Source organism: Pelobates fuscus, chromosome 11 (assembly GCF_036172605.1).
Source record: "Pelobates fuscus isolate aPelFus1 chromosome 11, aPelFus1.pri, whole genome shotgun sequence".
In the NCBI taxonomy this organism is placed as follows: Eukaryota; Metazoa; Chordata; class Amphibia; order Anura; family Pelobatidae; genus Pelobates; species Pelobates fuscus.
This window is the reverse complement of record NC_086327.1, coordinates 118,357,011-118,375,694: the sequence shown is the minus strand read 5'-3', so window position 1 is coordinate 118,375,694 and position 18,684 is coordinate 118,357,011. Positions and strand designations below refer to the sequence as shown.

The 18,684-nt window shown below is 37.4% G+C and overlaps 1 protein-coding gene across 1 annotated transcript in view; it reads left to right on the top strand.

Moving 5' to 3' along the window:
• DRD2 (dopamine receptor D2) overlaps positions 1-18,684 on the top strand; it is a 272,797-nt gene that overhangs the window by 41,301 nt on the left and 212,812 nt on the right. The gene's annotated exons all lie outside the window — the stretch shown is intronic.

The window sequence follows — 18,684 nt, the reverse complement described above, 5'->3', positions numbered from 1 at the left end:
AGTTCTATTAAATAATTTACATACAAGTAATAGTGGTTTTCAAATAGAGAAAGAAGTTGTGATTATATTTTATTATTTAATAATAATTTTGTTTCTTTTATCTGTCTTTTGTTTCTTAAGATTTCCTCCTTTAGTCCAAAGTCTGTTGCTTTCTTAATGGACACATAATTAGAACTCAGATCAGAGGATTTTGTTAGTAGAAGAGAAATGGTCAGACTGGCATACAATATGGATAGTTTGTGTTTTAATATGTGAATATCATTTGTGATTTCATTCATTAATATAGATTTCAATTTATTACCATGATGTTATGTAAAATAAAGTTATGCACCAGTTATTATAGATGAATTACTTATAATCTCAGATACAATCCATTAGGCACAACCATACATGCAGAAAATGTAACAGGCTCTAAAACTGATTTTATATTACTGATATGTAATTATACTAGTAGGTATATTAAACTGTAAATCATGTAAATTGAATATCACTGGCTAAATTCATTGGGATATGAAGTACGAAAAGGTATTTTGCATAATTGTTCGGACAGCAGTTGGTATTAAAACAAGATAATAAAAAAGTATTATAGCACATTTAATTATATGTACATTCCAATAAGGATATTCCGTAATGTGCAAAAAAAAAATCAATTAATTCAGTAGTTTTCTATGTGCATGGCTTGATGCCAATATTTTTAAGATCTGCAGGAAGAAATAATAAATAATCCGACCTAACATTAACGGGTTATTCACTAAACAAAAATTGAAAACTGAATTGCAAAATGTTGCCAAAATTGTGGAGAAGGAAAAATTATCCATCTGGTGTATTTTAATAGACTGGCTATTTTAGTTTGACTTTTGCAATTTAGTTTTAAGTGAATGAATCAAGAAATATTTTAATCTTCCAGTAAAAATTTTATTTTATGAAGCATCAATGAAGCATTACAAAGTGTGAATTTTACATTTACTTTGAATTCACATGGAATTCCTGACATAACCTTGATAGCTGACTTGGAGAATTTGTCCAATTTGGCTATTTATTTATTTATTTTTTAAATTCTTTATTTTGTGACAAGCATTCAAAGAGGCAAATACATGACAATGCCTTGTAGGTTTGTTGAAAATTTTACGTAATACATAAAAATGCGTAAAACAATTGAATACCAAAATATATATGTTGCAAAAGTATGTTACAGTGTAAAGTCATTGCAGTAATTTCAAGTGACCGTGCAAGTATGGCGGTCCCGCATGGAAGCTCAGAAAATTAAGTCCTCAATGAAGAGTGACAAGTCAGGAAGTACATAGAGATACTATACAGTTGGAGTGAATATGTTTGGCATCAGTATGTTTGATGAAAAAATATTTTATGGCAAAATGAATTAAATTAAGAGAGCATCGAACTAAAATAAAATAATAAAATGAATATGAACAGTAAAAAAGCATTACACATTGCACTGGTGGGGTTGGCATCCATTAAGCTTCCTTCCCCCGGAAAAGTGTATAAGTCTACAATCCCATTTGCTGTGTATACTGTTTCCCTAGGTCCCATACCTTCTGGAAGGTTTTAACATTATTACGGACCAGCAATGTCAGCCTATCCATTAGATAAGTATCCTTGAGTTTAGCTATTACCAATGAGAGGGGCGGGGTGGTTAAGGGCATATCCACTTCTGAGCAACGGTGCCTGGAGCTTGCAGGTAGACCATATTAAGGAATTTCTGTTCATGGCAGGAAAGGCCCTCTGTTGGCCTAGAGAGGAGACAAGGCCAGGGGTCTAATCATTTTTGCAGAATCTGGGAGCTTAAATGTTCTACTCTGGTCCAGTAATTTTGGATGGTGGGGTAAGACCACTAAATATGTATATAGTTTCCTCTCTTGCCACAGGTGTGCCAGCAGGTGTCGGTGGGGCTTAGTTTCATGTGGTATTGTTTCACAGGGGTGGTATACCACCTGAATAATGTCTTAAAGGATTGCTCTTGAAGGGTTATGCAGAGTGCCCTCATAACCTCACCTATGTTGGTTTCCCATGGGTTCATGTACATGATCCCCCCCCCCCACTCATTGGATTCCTTACTGAGGTGGTTATAGAGTAGAGAGATTAACTTTTGGTTGCTTCTCTTGGAAGCACATTCTCTCAAAAAAAGTTTGCGGGTAGGATTGATGTGGATGTGAAATCATGCAGATGTAGGTAGCAGTAATAATCTCTTCTGGTAAGAGGAGAGAGTACTTTGAGCCTATCATATGTAACTATGGCATTGTCTACGTATAAGTGAACATATCTTTGGGGACATGAGTGTTCAATCCCTCTAAAGTCCCTGGCTCACATTCCATGTCAAAATCACTATTCCGGAGTACTTGTGTTAGTAGGGAGGGAAATCTGCTAAGGGAAAATGTTGGTGCTGCCTGGTCCCAGATCCTAATGGAATTGAGAATTGCTGGACATGTGGTCCTCATAAAGGTCTGAGCCCATAAGGAATGACTCAGTATCCACTCAGAATCTGTGATCAGGTGGGCAGTGGCAATACACAATCTGGGCTAGTTGTGCAGCGAAGTAGTAAAGGAATCCTAATCCCCCTCTGTTTTGGGGTCGATATAACAAGTAGAGAAAATTCTGGGATGTTTCACAGAGTGAAGTCTTCCCAGCCATGAGATGGGTTTTTCCATCTTATGGATGGGAGATGGACAGCCATGGATCAGAGTGCAGACCATAGGATGGTAATTCTGTCTGTATAGTAGAGCAGGGTCTTCCGTAAGCTTGATTCCTAAGTACCAATTTGGCTATTTTGCCTTGAAATTTTACATTTCTTTTGAATTCAGACAATTTACGCTTTAGTAAACAACCCTAGTTCATCTAAATCGGTGAACTAGCTTTCCTTTAATCAGCCAAAGTGGAAATGTTTAGACATTCAGGAACACAAACTAGTTTATACACCCATACATTGAAGTGAATATCAATCAATAATGCAGATTTTATGTAAAATAGCTTATTTGGAAAAATACTCAGTCTCAGTTACAGTAGCAATGTGTTTTTTGGAATTTTTCATTTGCTAAAATCCACTGGTTAAAGAATGAGCCTCAAAGTGTTGAGGATCCTGGAACATGTTTGAATATAATTTTTACACAACTGTAAATTAAGTTGTACAATTAAAAATTAAAACATGATAAATCCCTTAAAATGTTAGTCTTATAATTAATTTGAAATGTTCAGAAACATTGCAGTGCAGTTTTGCACCATTTGTGTACATCAGCACAGCTTGTTCAATCAAGAATAAATCTATGATCTATTCATTTTATTTTATAAATAAATAAATAAATAAATACATTTCAATAAATCTAGCTGTGTCAACAAAGAAGAGATAATTATAAGCCAGCACTGTTGTGCCACCTGGTGAATAATGCCCTTGAGAAGGTACACATTTACCCCAGTTGGAACAGCAAGTACATGCTTTTCAAAGAATAATACCATTGTTTGTATGAGATTAGGTTATAATATTGGCTTGATAAATACAACTATTGGAAAAACAACTAGACAATTGCAATTCAAACTGTATAATGAATACAAGATAAACTGAACAACATATGTATCTTCCAAGTAACACGTATTATGGTAAAATAAACATATATATTTTATTGGAACACACACACAAAAGGATTATTCATTAAAGTGGGAATTGTTGGTAATTCAAAGTGAATTTAAGATGAACGTTTAAATTCTTAAATTTATAAAAGTGTCAAAGTGTCTATAATTCAGAGTTTAGTCCATAACACTGAGACAAGTTTACTGCTTATGGTATGTCACAGTGTTAGCTAATATAATACACTTTTGTTTTACTTGGTCAGTACAACGGAAGCTCTTCTAGTGGATGTCAGTAAGACAACAACTAGAGGTGGCTTTAATTCCGCAATGTAAATCATTGCAATTTCTAAAAGCTGGGTTAAACGGACAGGGTCATTGCACTAAGAGCATTTAATTGAAATTAAGTAATCTGGATGACTTTAGTGTCCCTTTTAAGGAAGCAGAAAATTTGTGGTAATTGTAAAAAAAATAAAAAAAATTAAGCATAATATGTAGTGTTAGGTAATCATGGAACCTCATTACATTTTAAAATGCTTTTTTTTTTTACTTTTTTTATTTTCATGATACTAGACCACACAGCCAAAAAGCTAGTGCATTTTTTCACCTAGTGTATTTCCCATTCATCTGAGAATTTTTTCATAGCATTGAAATCCAAGCCACTTACCTGCCAGCCTAGTAATTCTGGATAAAAATGCCATATAAAAACTGATAAATGCAAAAGTTAAAAAAAAATAGAAGCCTACACCAACCTCTGATCCGTTGAAGACTGTCAAATTTGTATATCTAAAATGTATATGTATCTGCTCTTCTTGACACTGTTTTATTCAGTGATTATTGGACTATTATAAGAAGATAATTGCTCATTTTAAATGCAGAAAACAGCTTGAAAGATATCAATGCACTTCACAGACATTCACACATACCTGCAGCTCCAACCACTTACAGCATAAAATCAAAACACATTCAGCCGGTGACAGTCATATAATGGGCAACAGCAAATGGTATTCAAACTGACAGTTATATGAGAATCAATTGACAATCTATCACCTTCACATTAAAACACATAATGGCGCTAACTAAGAACGGCGAGCTTGTCGGAATATTGGAGCATGGGCTGTACAAAACTTTCTGTTAATGGTATATATTATTATCATCGACTAATTCCGCGGTACTTGATATACTATGTACAGGTCATTAAATGACTTATTTCCATTGACAAAAACAACCAATGCTGTCTCCTCAAACAATATATATATATTTTTAATATAATAAACATTTTGCCAAGTTTTCAAAGGAAACAGATTTTTTTTTTAAATTATGTGTATGTAAAAGAAGTGAGGAAAAACCCACCCCTATCTTTAGTATATGACAGGATACTTCAGCAACTTTGTTTAGAGAGTGTTTGAAAAAGGACAGTCTCTCTGATCTTCAGTGTTTTTATGCAGGAAGTGAAGAATGGAAAACCACAGAGACTACCGTTCCGTTTACAAACAATGTTTAACAAAATAACTGAAGGATCTTATCATATGCTAAAGGTAAGGATTTTTTTACAGTACTGTATTTAAAAAAAATCTATTTGCTTTCTACTTCCTTATTTAATGAAATATTATTATTATAACATAGTTACAGGACTAATACAATCTGAAGTAAGAAACCTTTACATACAAAATGATTTCTATATGTGCCCCCACTGTGCCCAGTTATGAGAACAGGATAAGTGGGCAGTTGAGGAGTAGATTCAAAATAAATATTTAAGTAACAGACAAAACACATTCTATTAGAGAGGAAATCAAGTTAAAGTCATATATAATTCTACATCAACTCTAGGGCTATGTGAACTCCATTAAATCTGTAGCCATCTACTTTGACACTGAACAGAAGAATGTTTTGGGCATTTTAATATATTATCATTAAATAACAGTGCATAATCGATTGAGGACAGGAGACTTTTCTAGTGAAATGTAAGAAAGCAGATCTGTACACCTGCTGACACACATCTATTACAGTATTCATGCATGGTTCTTCCAGTTCCTATGCCACAACTCACTCTTAGTACTGATACCTGCACAGTAGTTAAGAGCTTAAGTGAATTGTACAATACGGATAAGTTTCTCTCCACACTAGATCCATCACTTAGATAATGACATGGAAGTTGAGCATGTGATTTACGATGTTATTGTGTGAGTGAAAGGAAAGTTCAACATGGAGGAGAGAGAAAGAAACTTGGTCTGACATAAGTATTCATGTTTTGGAACCTTCTACCACAACACATATAAGTGTTTTTACTTTATGGCATAGAGATTTGATAGGATTTGGAGGTGAAAACAAAAGTGCTCTCCAAAGTTTAGGTGATACATGACCCTCCTTTTTGCAACGTTCTAGAGTGTACAGTGCAGAAAATCAATGCTTACCCATTATATAATGCAGCATGAATTATGTCATATAAGTGGAAGAGAAACGGAGAAGTATATAATAGTGTGCTATTTTTTTGGATAAATTATATTGAAAAAAATATTTCCAAAAAGGGATGCTCACAATTGTAGAGCTCTGAACTTACAGGTTTTCTGTGCCTTTCTGGTGGCAACAGAAACCTTCTTTCATAAATCTCATTAAAACCTCTTGCGGGGTTTTAAAACAAAAATACAGTATTTAAAATACTTGAGTTATTGTAGCAGGGCTAATGTGTTTCTGGTGGTGAGAAGATGGCTATCTTGATGAAACACTGTATTATGTCAATCCGAGGCTACAAGCAAAAATTAAGCCCTAATATCTTAAGGAAACTGTTCCAGTTCAAACTCTAAATCGGGGTAAGGAAAAGGAAATAAGGTCTCTTAATTAAGGACTATCCAACTGATAAGGGCCTGACCCTAATTTAGAATGCAAAATATGTTCCAAAAAAGAGGAACCAAAGTTGTAGGATAGCCCTTTTAAACTAAGAGCGTATAGCTTAAAGTGAGAAAATCCCAAAACAATAACAACCTGCATTGTTATAACATTGTTAAAACATTGTTAAAATTCCAAACTGCTGCAAAATGATTAAATCATATTTACATAGCTCTAAGTAATTGGTATAATTAGTATGTAAGACATCCTGTTTTTTAAAACGTCTGGACTAAAAGAGAAGCTGTATTAAATGCCCAAAAGTCTAGATTTGTATCCATTGCTAAACCTATATCATAATATTCATTCATTTTGCTGTTTCTGGAGTGTGGGTAGCTACATTGCTGCATTACTCCTGCTCTAATTAGCTTTAAAGGGAAACTCTAGTGCCAGGAAAACAAAGTTGTTTTCCTAGCACTATAGTGATCTATAGTGTCCCCCTCTGTCGCACACCTCTCTCCCCGTGGTTTTGAAGGGGTTAAAAACCCCTTTATCACTTGCCTGATTCTAATGCCTCTGCTCCTTTTCTGCTGACTTGAACTGAAGGGGGATACCTAATGTGCATTTGTATTAGATCTTGTCCTATAGGAAAGCATTGTATAATGCTTTCCCATGGGGTTTCGGTTGACTCTGAGGATGTTCATTTGGTGGACTAATAGTCTGCTAAGGACCCTGAAGTGCCTCTTATGGCTGTCTGGTAGACAGCCACTAGAGGTGGAGTTAACCCTGCAAGGTAATGATTGCAGTTTATCAAAAACTGCAATCATTACAATTGTAGGGTTAAAGGCTACAGGGGCACTGCACCCAGATCACTTCAATGAGCTGAAGTGGTCTGGGTGCCTATAGTGTTCCTTTAAACAGACTAGTGAGCCTTTACAAATGCATTCACATCATTAGCAGCTGAGCACAGTAACATAAAAACATGGAAACAAAGAATGTAACGGCAGATAAGAACCATTCGGCCCATCTAGTCTGCCCAATTTTTAAAATACTTTCATTAGTCCCTGGCCTTATCTTATAGTTAGGATAGCCTTATGCATATCCCACGCATGCTTAAACTCCTTTACTCTTTAACCTCTACCACTTCAGCTGGAAGGCTATTCCATGCATCCACTACCCTCTCAGTTATTATTTATTTATTTTTTTTAATTCTTTATTTTTTGCGTGCATGAAAGTTACAAGACAGCCTACATCGCCACAACAGCGTTTGTAAGCCTAAGCACATCATTGTTATTGTACAGTCATGGCAATGAAACAGTGCACATTTTTGTATAAAAGCTAACACATAGCTAGGTTCAGTGTTGGATAATTACTACCTAGATATTTACTGGTTGTTCTGCGTTGTTTGGTAGAGATCATGCTTATATGGTTATTTCCGTGTTTGCACAGGGATTAAATGTAACAAGGTTTGTGGTCACTGCAATGGGCACAAGACTACGGTATAAATCTTTACGTTCTGTGTCGCTGTGTTGCATGTTGCTAGTTAAAGTGGTTAAACCTCTAATCAGAACGCTGCTGAAGTGCTCCGTGTATGCATAAGTCGTACAAGGTGGGTGTCCTAGTGTAGTGTAAGAGGCTGGGGGATGCGGACTGTGGGTAAGATTAGTCTCTTCACAGAAAAAAAAAAATTGATATACATAGTACATAACTTATAACTTATAAAAACATCATTGCTACCTTCGCAGTTAAATCATGTGTTGTGCTAACCAGGTTAGTGCTTAAACCCTTATATTTATGCGACCATGTGTAGTGGAGGTGTCCTGGCCATTTAAGTATGTCATGTACCAGTTGCAGTGTGTAGCGCCTCGGTCCATTCTCATAGTAGACTGAAAAAAGTTATAACTAAAATTAAGGACTAGAACGTTTCTACTAAAATCGCTAAGAAAAAATACAACGGCTTAACGGAGGCTTAATGTGGGTAGCCGTACGATATCCCCAAGCTCACTGGGTGAGGCTAAGTATGTTCCGTGCCGATAGTGGACTAGCCTGTGCGTGTCCGAATTAAGCCTAGGCACTTTAAAGGGTCGTGGGGGGGTGGGGGGGGGGTGGGGGGGGGGGGGTGGTATGGTCAGTTGACCTCTCCTAAAGGGAGTAACATGCAATTCAAGGTATATTCTAACTTATATACTCTAACTGTTAAAACAGGTAACTTGGTGCCATAAAGGCCTGTGGTAAAGCAATAGGCAGCCTGGGGCCTCAGGTGGGCTCAGTCCCGGTCATGTTTACTGCAGGTCGTCGGGGAACAAAGGGTGTGATCCTGTCAGGGTTCCATCTGCTCTGCGGCTGGCTCACTCCTCGGGGCTCGTCAATAGTCAGAGCGTCCAGTGGGAGTCCCAGTGTCGGCAATAAGGCCTTGGCTTCCTGAAGGTCTCGTACCTTATGGTCAGTCCCTCCGTGTTGTATCCTCATTGTGCGGGATTGGTGCCATTTATAAGTGACTCCTCGTTTCTGCAGCAGCTTTGTGAAAGGTCGGAGCGACCTCCGCCATGCCAAGGTGCCCCCAGTGAGGTCAGTATAGAAGGATAAATCCATCCCTTCAAACGTGTATGGGGAGCAGTCTCTGGTCGCCGCTAGTACTGCGGTTTTGGACGAATGATGCTGGAACTTCACAATGAGGTCTCGTGGTGCTGTGGCGGGCGCCGAGGCTGGTTTCGGGACTCTAAAGAAGTCATCTAGGGCAACTGCTTTGGTCTGCCTCGTTGGTATCAGAGCTGTCAGGAGGCGCCTGAGCAGGTGCGGCAACTCGGCCTGTTGAGTGGCCTCTGGGATGCCTCTAATCTTTACATTATTAGCCCGGCGTGCGTCCTCCAGGGCCGTGAAGCGGTGTTCGTGTGCCTCATTCTGCCGTTGAAGCTCCTGAACCACTTGCTGGAGGGAGGTCAGTTGGTCGGTACAGGCACCGGTGGTAACCTCCAACGCTCCCATGCGGCCTGTCAGGCCTTGTATTTCGTTGCGGATCGTGGCGACGTCTGCTTGGATTGTTTTCTGAAGGTCCGCAAGGAGCGTCTTCAGTACCCCTGTAGTCACCGGAGATGCATCCGTTGTCTGGGTTACCGGTTTCTGCTTTGGTACCGGGGTGAGGTCCGTCGCCTCTTCTCCCGAGGAGAAGTCGTCCGACATCTCTGAGTAGTTGTCCATGTAAACGGCCATCTTGGGCCTAGCAGTTTCACGTGTCTGCTGCAGGAGATCCCATTGTCCCATTGTCTTAGTTGTTGCTGGTTGTCTCGTTGGGGAGCTCAATATGCTGGGAATAGCGGTAATTGGGCAGTTTATGGCCCGAAAAAGCCGGAGCTCTTTTGCTGTGCGACCGTTCAGCTCGGTTGCTGGCTCCGCCCCCCCCCTCAGTTATTATTTTAAAACTTTGCCCCTCTAATTTAAGACTATGTCCTCTTGTTGTGGTAGTTTTTCTTCTTTTACTTTAACTGAGATGGGACCACTGAATATATAATTCTTATATTTTAACTGAAGTGTGTTCTTTAAGCACCATAATTACTGCAGATTATTGTAATGATAATCTTTAGGCACCATTCTCCCAAATTTGTGTCAACATTTTTTTTTTTAAAGAAATGTTTCGAGATTCAGAAGTTGACTTAAATATAACTTTATATAGCTGTGATAGACTGAGAGAGTTCTATGGGTTAATTTTTGAAGTTAATTTCACCATTAGATGAGTTGGTATCAGAGGTGTGGGCTTTAAATGCGGGAAGAGACCCAATTTTTATTAAACTGCTCGAAAAGGGTTTCTAACAAATTGAGGGGATGATGGCCAAAGACTCTTCACACAATGATTTTTGACCTTCTCTATATAACACCAAGACATTTACTCACTAATCTGCCTTTATATGTGTTGTATTTCATAGTATATCCTCCTTCATAACACAGAGGAATTCAGATCATTCTGCATTCGACAGGTGGACAATATACCACCCACCAAAGCGAGTATATTCGAGCAGCTCTGTGTATTCGGAAAACTAGAGAAATCTCAATGTATCCTCCCTAGTAAAATATTTTATAAATAAATGTGTCTTCTTATGCACATTTGTTCTTATTTTAAATGGCAGTATGCTTTTATTGTCACTCTACATCCTTTTTACTTGACTATTGGACTGGTTAATCAACTACAAAGATACCTGTAAAACTATGTATTGTGTAATTCATTTAACAGCCATCTTGTTCACATGTTTACGTTTTGTAACACTGCTTAGATGTTTTTCCGCATTAGCTGCCAAATACAGTGTTTAACATTTTTACTAATAAACTATCTAGTAAAGCTTAATACACAGCAGATTATTGTTTAGTGAGGAGGCCTCATATGGAATTCAAATTGTATTTGTTCGCCAGAGTTGTAAATTCATACAGAGCTGATCTTGAGAAGAATAGATTTCTAAAAAAAAAATACGCAGAATGTTTCCATTTTGAATTGCTTTATTCCAAAATAACAAAGCAGGTTTCCCTTGACAACATTGAACTACTCAGAGAAAAGGCTCAAGATATTTGTGGAAAAAAATTCCAAGATTGAAACAATACTAGATTAAATACTATTTGTATTTGCATATCAATATTGCTACAGTAAATTCAATTTATGAGCAGCAATTGTGGTATACATGAAAGCATGTTTAAACAATGTTAACAATGAAAACTTCATTTAAAAAAATAATTTTATTTGTAAAGTGTTTACAATAGCAAGAGCATTCTGTTTCATTAGTCTATTAAGGTTTTGCAAAACTGTGAGTCGTAGTGAGGAGACAACCGAGGTGAAAAATGTAGGACATGTTGGACTTGTTTTTCAAACGTGACTGTTTTAGGCTACAAGTTAGTGGGTTAGTAGAGAGTTGCCAGCTAAGAATTAAATGAATTTTGGCCTTATATCTATACAATTTATATTTTCACATTCAAGTCTCTTGCATTTACTAAAAAAAAAAAAAAAAAAATACTAGTTTTGGAGAGTTTTGCACTGTTGCTCTGCCTCCTGTTTTCATAAATCAGTTTCCTCATTAGATGCACATTGACTGATGTACTAAGCTCAGCCAATAAGAGATCAGTGTGAATGGAGTGGCTCTCATGACTCTATAACACAGCCAATCAATGTCCTCCTTTTATCTGTCCTTTTCACCTTGGTAAGGCTTTCAAATACTGAAAAGTGATTAAGTGGGTCATGAGTGGTTAAGGGGAGTCAAGTCTCACATTGATCTCCCATTGGCTGAACTACACTGTGTATCTTCCAATCAGGAAAATGCTTATTAAAAAGGGAAGTTGGTGGTAGAATAATATATATCAGATTAGGATGTGACACATATGATCCAAAATTCATAAATTACACATTAAACGATTTTTAGTGCAATATGGATATGGCACTGTAGATTCACCATGTAAAATTCTGAAGCCAATTAGAGGAATTTAATGAAATCAGGAAGTGTGACAACACTGCTGGAAATCTATCATTGTAACAATCTACTCATGATACATGCTACTTTCTTTCATGCGTATCCCATTCTACTCGAAGCAGAGCTCCTACATTTATTTCTTCTGTGTATGAATTTGAAAACACTCCTGATAATCAATAAATAATATCGCAGGAAAATAGTTAACAACTTCAAATATAACTCTGGGTTAAAAAACAAAACAAACATTGAAACATCGATGAAACATTTTGTGATTAAATAAGTAACAAACAGTGACATTTAGAAAAAAAAGGTTAATTAGCCTAACCCCTTCACTATGGGACTTTTGTATACATGATTCCCTGGGTATGCACCAGTATCCCGGATTTGTGTATATGCGCTTTTCAATATTACACGCAAATATTTTATTGCAAATTTATTTAATTTGAAATTTGCCACTTTGTGGTCCAAGACAGCAAAGAAAGTGCAAATATTACAGTGCTGACTCTGCTGGAACCCCCTGCAGCTACCCAGCTGGTGGAGAGATCTATATGTCTTCTTGCCTGACTTTGCGCTTCTTACTGTGCAAACCTGTACCTCCGGCTGATAGCTGATCAGGGACCGGAATGGAGCAGTCAGAGAGGTCAGACACACACTCTCAGGCACATACACAGGTACAAAATGCAAGACATGCACATACAGACACACAGCAGAGAAGTGAATACAGGCAGAGACACGCATTGTAACTGTATCTCTTTATTTGTCAGTCTTTCTGCATCTGTGTGTTTGTGCGTGTATTTGTGTTCATGTATGAAAGTGTGTATGTTTATGTGTCTATCAGTGAGAACATAATATAACATATACATGATGGATTACAGAGTAAATGGGTAAAAATATCTATGTTATATATTTAGGAATACTTTGTATAAGGGGAATTGCCCTAAACAAAGTTTTACTATTCCAGAGCTCTAATGGGGAGCTCATTTACCAGTTGAGGACTTCTTCTTATATTTTAAAACTCTATTGAATTAACCATTTTTTCCACTCATCCAGGGTAGATTTTTCCACCCATATCTATATATTTAGGAATGTTATTTATTCAGAACATGTTTCTTATCTGTAACTTCCTTATTTGGCAAATTAATTTTTAAGTTATTTTGTCCAGCCAAAATTGTATTTTTCTTTCCATTAAATAATGTGCTATCTTAATGCTTGAATTCTGGTGGTGTTTTTTTTCTCAAACAGCTTCGTAGTGAAGCGGTTCATATTAATCATATTTAAATAGACAGTTCACTGCTCAACTACAAATTAAAATAAAGATTAAAGTTTAGTAGATATAACCCCAATGAAAACATGCATGCATTTAATTGGACATTTTTTCATTGCGGTTATATTTAAAGACTTGCAAGCCTTCCTCTTCTAACCCTGCCCATGCTTTCTGTGTCTGTCCAATCGCAGACTTCCCAATGCAGCTCAATGAGCAGTCTTTACAAGGCAGGTGCTCTGAGCAATTGTCTGCCTCTTGGGGCTAGCTCCACTGAGCTAATGAAACCAGGAAGTAGCAGAACCTGTTGTCTGAATGAAAGCAAGGTGGGTGTAACCAGGTTAATTAAAAAAAACAAAAAAAACTGCCAATTTCTTTTGAAATCTGCATTTTTTCTAAAATGAACAAAAGGACACACTCTTCACACAAAAATCACTGCAGCAATCTCAAGCACTTTAGGGGTCCGGAATGTCCCTTTAAATAAGCTGACCTAGACTAGTTAATTGTACATAAATTGAAATGTAATATGTGGATGCTATTAACGCTTAAGAGATTTTATATAGTAGTTTTAGTTAAATTGGTTATTAAAATGTTGTATTTGTCTCTGTTACATGATTAGTTGGCTTGATACGGTAGGGCCACGTGGTGTGGCTGGGTCCCAGTGTTTGTTTACCGGGATGGGTGATTTTGAGTGACCTTGTAGGGTTTAAAACTGGAGATTTTTGGGGGTGCTGTTTTTTAGTGTGTACTTTTTTTTTTTAACAAATTATTCTGATTTGTGTATTATGCCACTAAGTATACTTTACTGTGTTTATAGAGTTAGGGTTAATTAAAGATTTTGTACTTACAGTTGTCAAACACAAAATGAAAAACTTAATATAACAAACTGTCATTAACAACATTAAAACAATATCAAAATAATAACTCTTTTGTATTAAAAGTGAACAAAGAATGAGATTTTTTTTTGGAATAATATATGAAAAAATCAATGTGATAAATGGCACATACAGGATTATTTACTACAATGAGAATTATTGGTAATCCAAGAGAAATCTAAGGAAATTTCAAATTTCAGACCAAAGTAACTAAACCATGTACCTTAAATCGCTTCGATGGTGTATATTCTTTCCCATATTAAAATCTTACTGGACTTTCACAGTCAAACACCTGTTTGAAGTGCAACACATCTGCTTAGTCCAAGGCTTGTCCAGTTCTGACCATAATTTGGTCCATGTTCCACCACAAATAGCACAATCCTTATTCAAGAATTATTCTTTTTTACAAACCTGCCAAAATGTTGTTATCAGCCTGTCATTTGTAGGCACATTTTACCTTTCAGTGAGTCTAAAATAACTAGAGTAGCACCCATAAAATAACTGAAATTGGAAGATATAATATCTAATAATACAAAATGACAGCAATTTATCCAAATTTGATTTTCTCCCTTGAGACATACTTTACAGAACACATTTTAGTGTCTTATATATTTCGGGATCATCTGTCTGAGAATCATCCACAGAGGTTTTCAAACTCAGAACTGTTTGTTGATTAATGTAAGACTTTGCACTGAGCGCTTGATAATATTTTCAGCAATATATTTAGGAAGAATTATATTCATGCCTATAAAAAATAAGTTGGTAAGATATGACCACTTTTTTTTGTATCATAGATTGAGTAGCTATGTGCAATTAAGAATTGCCAATATACAATAATGTAGAAACAATTTAGATGCTTGTCAATTAATTTATTCAAAACATGATCAATATAACTTGACATTTTATAGTGAATTATGTGCATGAAAAATGCTGATAAAATATTATTACATATTGTAGCAGAAGTTTGAGATTAAATGGATACATAGAAAGGCTCACAATACCACACCTGTAAGTATATGTACCTCCAAATGTCATGTCTTGATTGAGGTGTTTCAGATAGGAGGGCTGATAAAATACCACACAGTGAGACATCTTTATCCCTACATAAATCTGTCTAAAAAAGTAATTGGGGACATTCCCAATGTAATGGATAGGCCCCCAAATAGACCCCATAACGTCACAAACTTGGTGATGGTATAAATGAAAGATAATTCTCAGGAAAGTGACTTAAAGGGACACTATATTCACCAAAATGGAGCGGTCTTAGTAAATAGCTCATGCCTCTTAAGTCTCAGTGCTCAATTCACTGCCATTTAGGAGTTAAATAACTTTTGTTTCTGTTTATGTAGCCCTGGTCACACCTCTCCTGGATGTGACTCACACAGCCTGCATGAAAACAAAATGGTTTCACTTTCAGTTAGATAGTAACATACTTTAAACAATTGTATCTCCTGCTCTGTAAATTGAACGTTAATCACACATAGGAGGCTCCTGCAAGGTCTAGCAAGCTATTAACAGATCAGGAGATATGAAATTCCAAATGAAACAGAATTTGCAATAAATGAAGTGTAAACATTAGATTACTCTTTGCAGGAAGAGTTTAGGAAGACTGTGTAAGTCCCATGCAGGGAGGTGTGCCTAGGCCTGCATAAACAGAGTGATTTAACCGCTAAATGTTAGAGAACAGTAAAACTGCAGGGACATGATCTATACACAAAAACTGCTTTATTAAGCTAAAGTTGTTTTGGGGACTATAGTGTCCTTTACTATAAATTATTTGATTGCAGTTGAACACAATTCATTAAAAAAATAAAAAATGCAGCAAACAATATTACCATATGCCACATATTAAATACCTAAGTTATCTAGATTTCTGCAAATTTCATTTTTGGACAGGGTATTTTGTTCTTTTTTTTAAAATGTTTAATTTTTATTGTAAGGTGCAGATATAACACATTTACACAAGTACAGATGTTTGTGACATATTGGTAAACATGGAGTCACACTTAATACTGGCAGTCACACATAATACTGGCAGTCACACATTGGTCAGCAAGTTACTTCTAAGCATACATTATTACCCATCATGTTTTGTAGGTTGGAGGGCATAAATAGAAACATAGACATAGAAACATAGAATGTGACGGCAGATAAGAACCATTCGGCCCATCTAGTCTGCACAATTTTCTAAATACTTTCATTAGTCCCTGGTCTTATCTTATAGTTATGCCTATCCCACGCATGCTTAAACTCCCCCACTGTGTTAACCTCTACCACTTCAGCTGCATCCACTACCCTCTCAGTAAAGTAATACTAGCTGATATTATTTTTAAACCTTTGTCCCTCTAATTTAAGACTATGTCCTCTTGTTGTGGTAGTTTTTCTTCTAATATACTGTGTTGATTCCCTTTATGTATTTAAATGAAAGAAATTTACACCTCTTCATCAAACAACTGGGCCCCTCCATCTTAGCTCTGTTTCAATCACTGTTATGAGGCACTGACTCTGCTGGGTTTCGAACCCTGGTTTACATGCTGCTAAACCTCTTCCTTACCAGTACACCAGCCATGGTCCTTCAATGTGATTGACTTGGAAAGAGTGTGATGTGGGAGTTTAAGAGGCCCCAGTGAGATTTAAACTCACAACCCCTGGTTTACAAGCCCAGTGCTCTAACCCCTGAGCTATGGAGCCCTGATATTGCCGTATGTGGGGTGTGCACGTCCCCAAGATCCTAGGCCTTGTGGTGGGGGTTCCAGGGGTGGTGCATCATTGGTAGCTATAAACAGTGTAGCCATCTGGGAGGTGCGGGGGACCCCTTTGTAATCTCGGTTAGGTCAAATGTGTCTGTACAAGATGCACAGTTATGAAAAGTACAGTGGTAAAGTTTATAATATGCATAGGGCATGTAAATCTGGGAGTGCAACAATGTGGGGCACTTGGCGCACAGTAGTGCATGGGATCTAGCCAGATCATGGACATGGTTTGGGGTTTAATAGGGGAACCGCCAGATCCTTGGTGAGGATAGCTTGCTGTTTGAAGCGATTGGTCAGTAGCAGTGGATATGCGCCCAGAGGGCTAGGTTTCATTGTTGCAGTATGTGGTGCTGGCGGTATGCCTTTGACCTCTCTCCACATTAGCAGCAGGTAGGAACCTATGAGGTTAGGTAGCTTGTTGACCTTACCTTATATTCGCATCCTTACTAGATTTTCTAGCTAGTCTTGGGGTGTATTCGCTAGAAGTGGTAACAACTAGTTTGTAAGTACTTGGGGGTTGCGCTTGAGAGAACTTGGGGGGTTTACGGGGGAAAAGGGGAGAATGAGACTCTAGCTCCACCTTTATCGTTTCTTGTTGCGCATTACGCACGCTTAGTGCTTATATCCACTGTTCCAGTCTCAGGTGGGCCCAGGGGAGGTCGGCCGGGATCCCTGGTTAAGGGAATCTGTATTTCGGTATTTTGATCTTTGAATACCTCCCCATCAATTAGCTAGATGAATGGATGGGTGGATGGATGTATTGATCGATGTATGGATGGATATATTTGAAAACTGAAACAAGTTGCTTGCAAGTGCTAATTTGAATATGGTATTCTGGGAGGTTAGTTGGAGTACAGTCTTGCAGAGGTGCAGTGTCAGAGGCAGGTTTTTTATGTTATGTTTGATTTGGGAAAGCTAAGGAACTACTGTCGGTGGAGCTGCACCCGGGACGCACACTGGGAGACCCATCAGCATATCCTTGTGTTGGGTATTGCTAAATAGGGCTCTTTAACAGTGCGACTGGACACCTTTCACATCAGCAGCCTGGTAGGAAGTGAGAGCAGGTCATACAGAGTGCTGCGTGGGAGGGCGAGAAGCAAGAGGCAGAACAGGCAGCATAGTTACTCCTATCAGCCTCGGCCAAAAAAGTCACTCATCTATATATAAGAGGTGTGCTAGAAGGAGGGTGGCTGCAAACATAAAAATTATGTCAAGTATGTGTTTAAGTATCTATGTGTGTGTCAGTGTGTGTATGTGACAGTGTGTGTATATCTGTGTGTCAATGCGTGTGTATATATCAGTGTGTGTATCTATGTGTCAAGGTGTGTGTATGTGCCAGTGTGTGTAACTGTGTGTCAACATGTGTGTATGTGTCAGTGTGTGCATATGTAAGTGTGGGTATCTGTGTGTCAGTTTCTGTATATTTTAATCTGTGTGCCAGTGTGTGTATGTCAGTGTGTGCATCTGTGTGTCAAGGTGTGTGTATTTGTCAGTGTGTATCTTTGTGTTACTGTGTGTATGTGTCAATGTGTGTGAATGTGTCAGTGTGTGTTTATATCAGTTTGTGTACATGAGTGTGTGTATGTTTCAGTGTGTTTCAGTATGTTTCAGTGTGTGTATCTATGTGTGTCAATGTGTGAGTCATTGTATATCTGAATGTGTGTGTATGTGCCAGTGTGTTTATATGAGTGTATCTGTGTATGTTAATGTGTATGTATATTTGTGTAACTATGTATGCATGTGGCAGTGTATATGTGTACATAAAAACCATACCCCTGAACTCAAACACAAACATTACATACAAACACTCCCTGTAAAATTATATACAAATACCCCTTCAGTCAAACACTAACACTACTTACAAAAGCACACATGTATTCAAAAGCCAACACTGCATACAATCACACCCTCTATCCAAATGCAAACAAAAGTACACCAGTGCATTCCAATTTCAA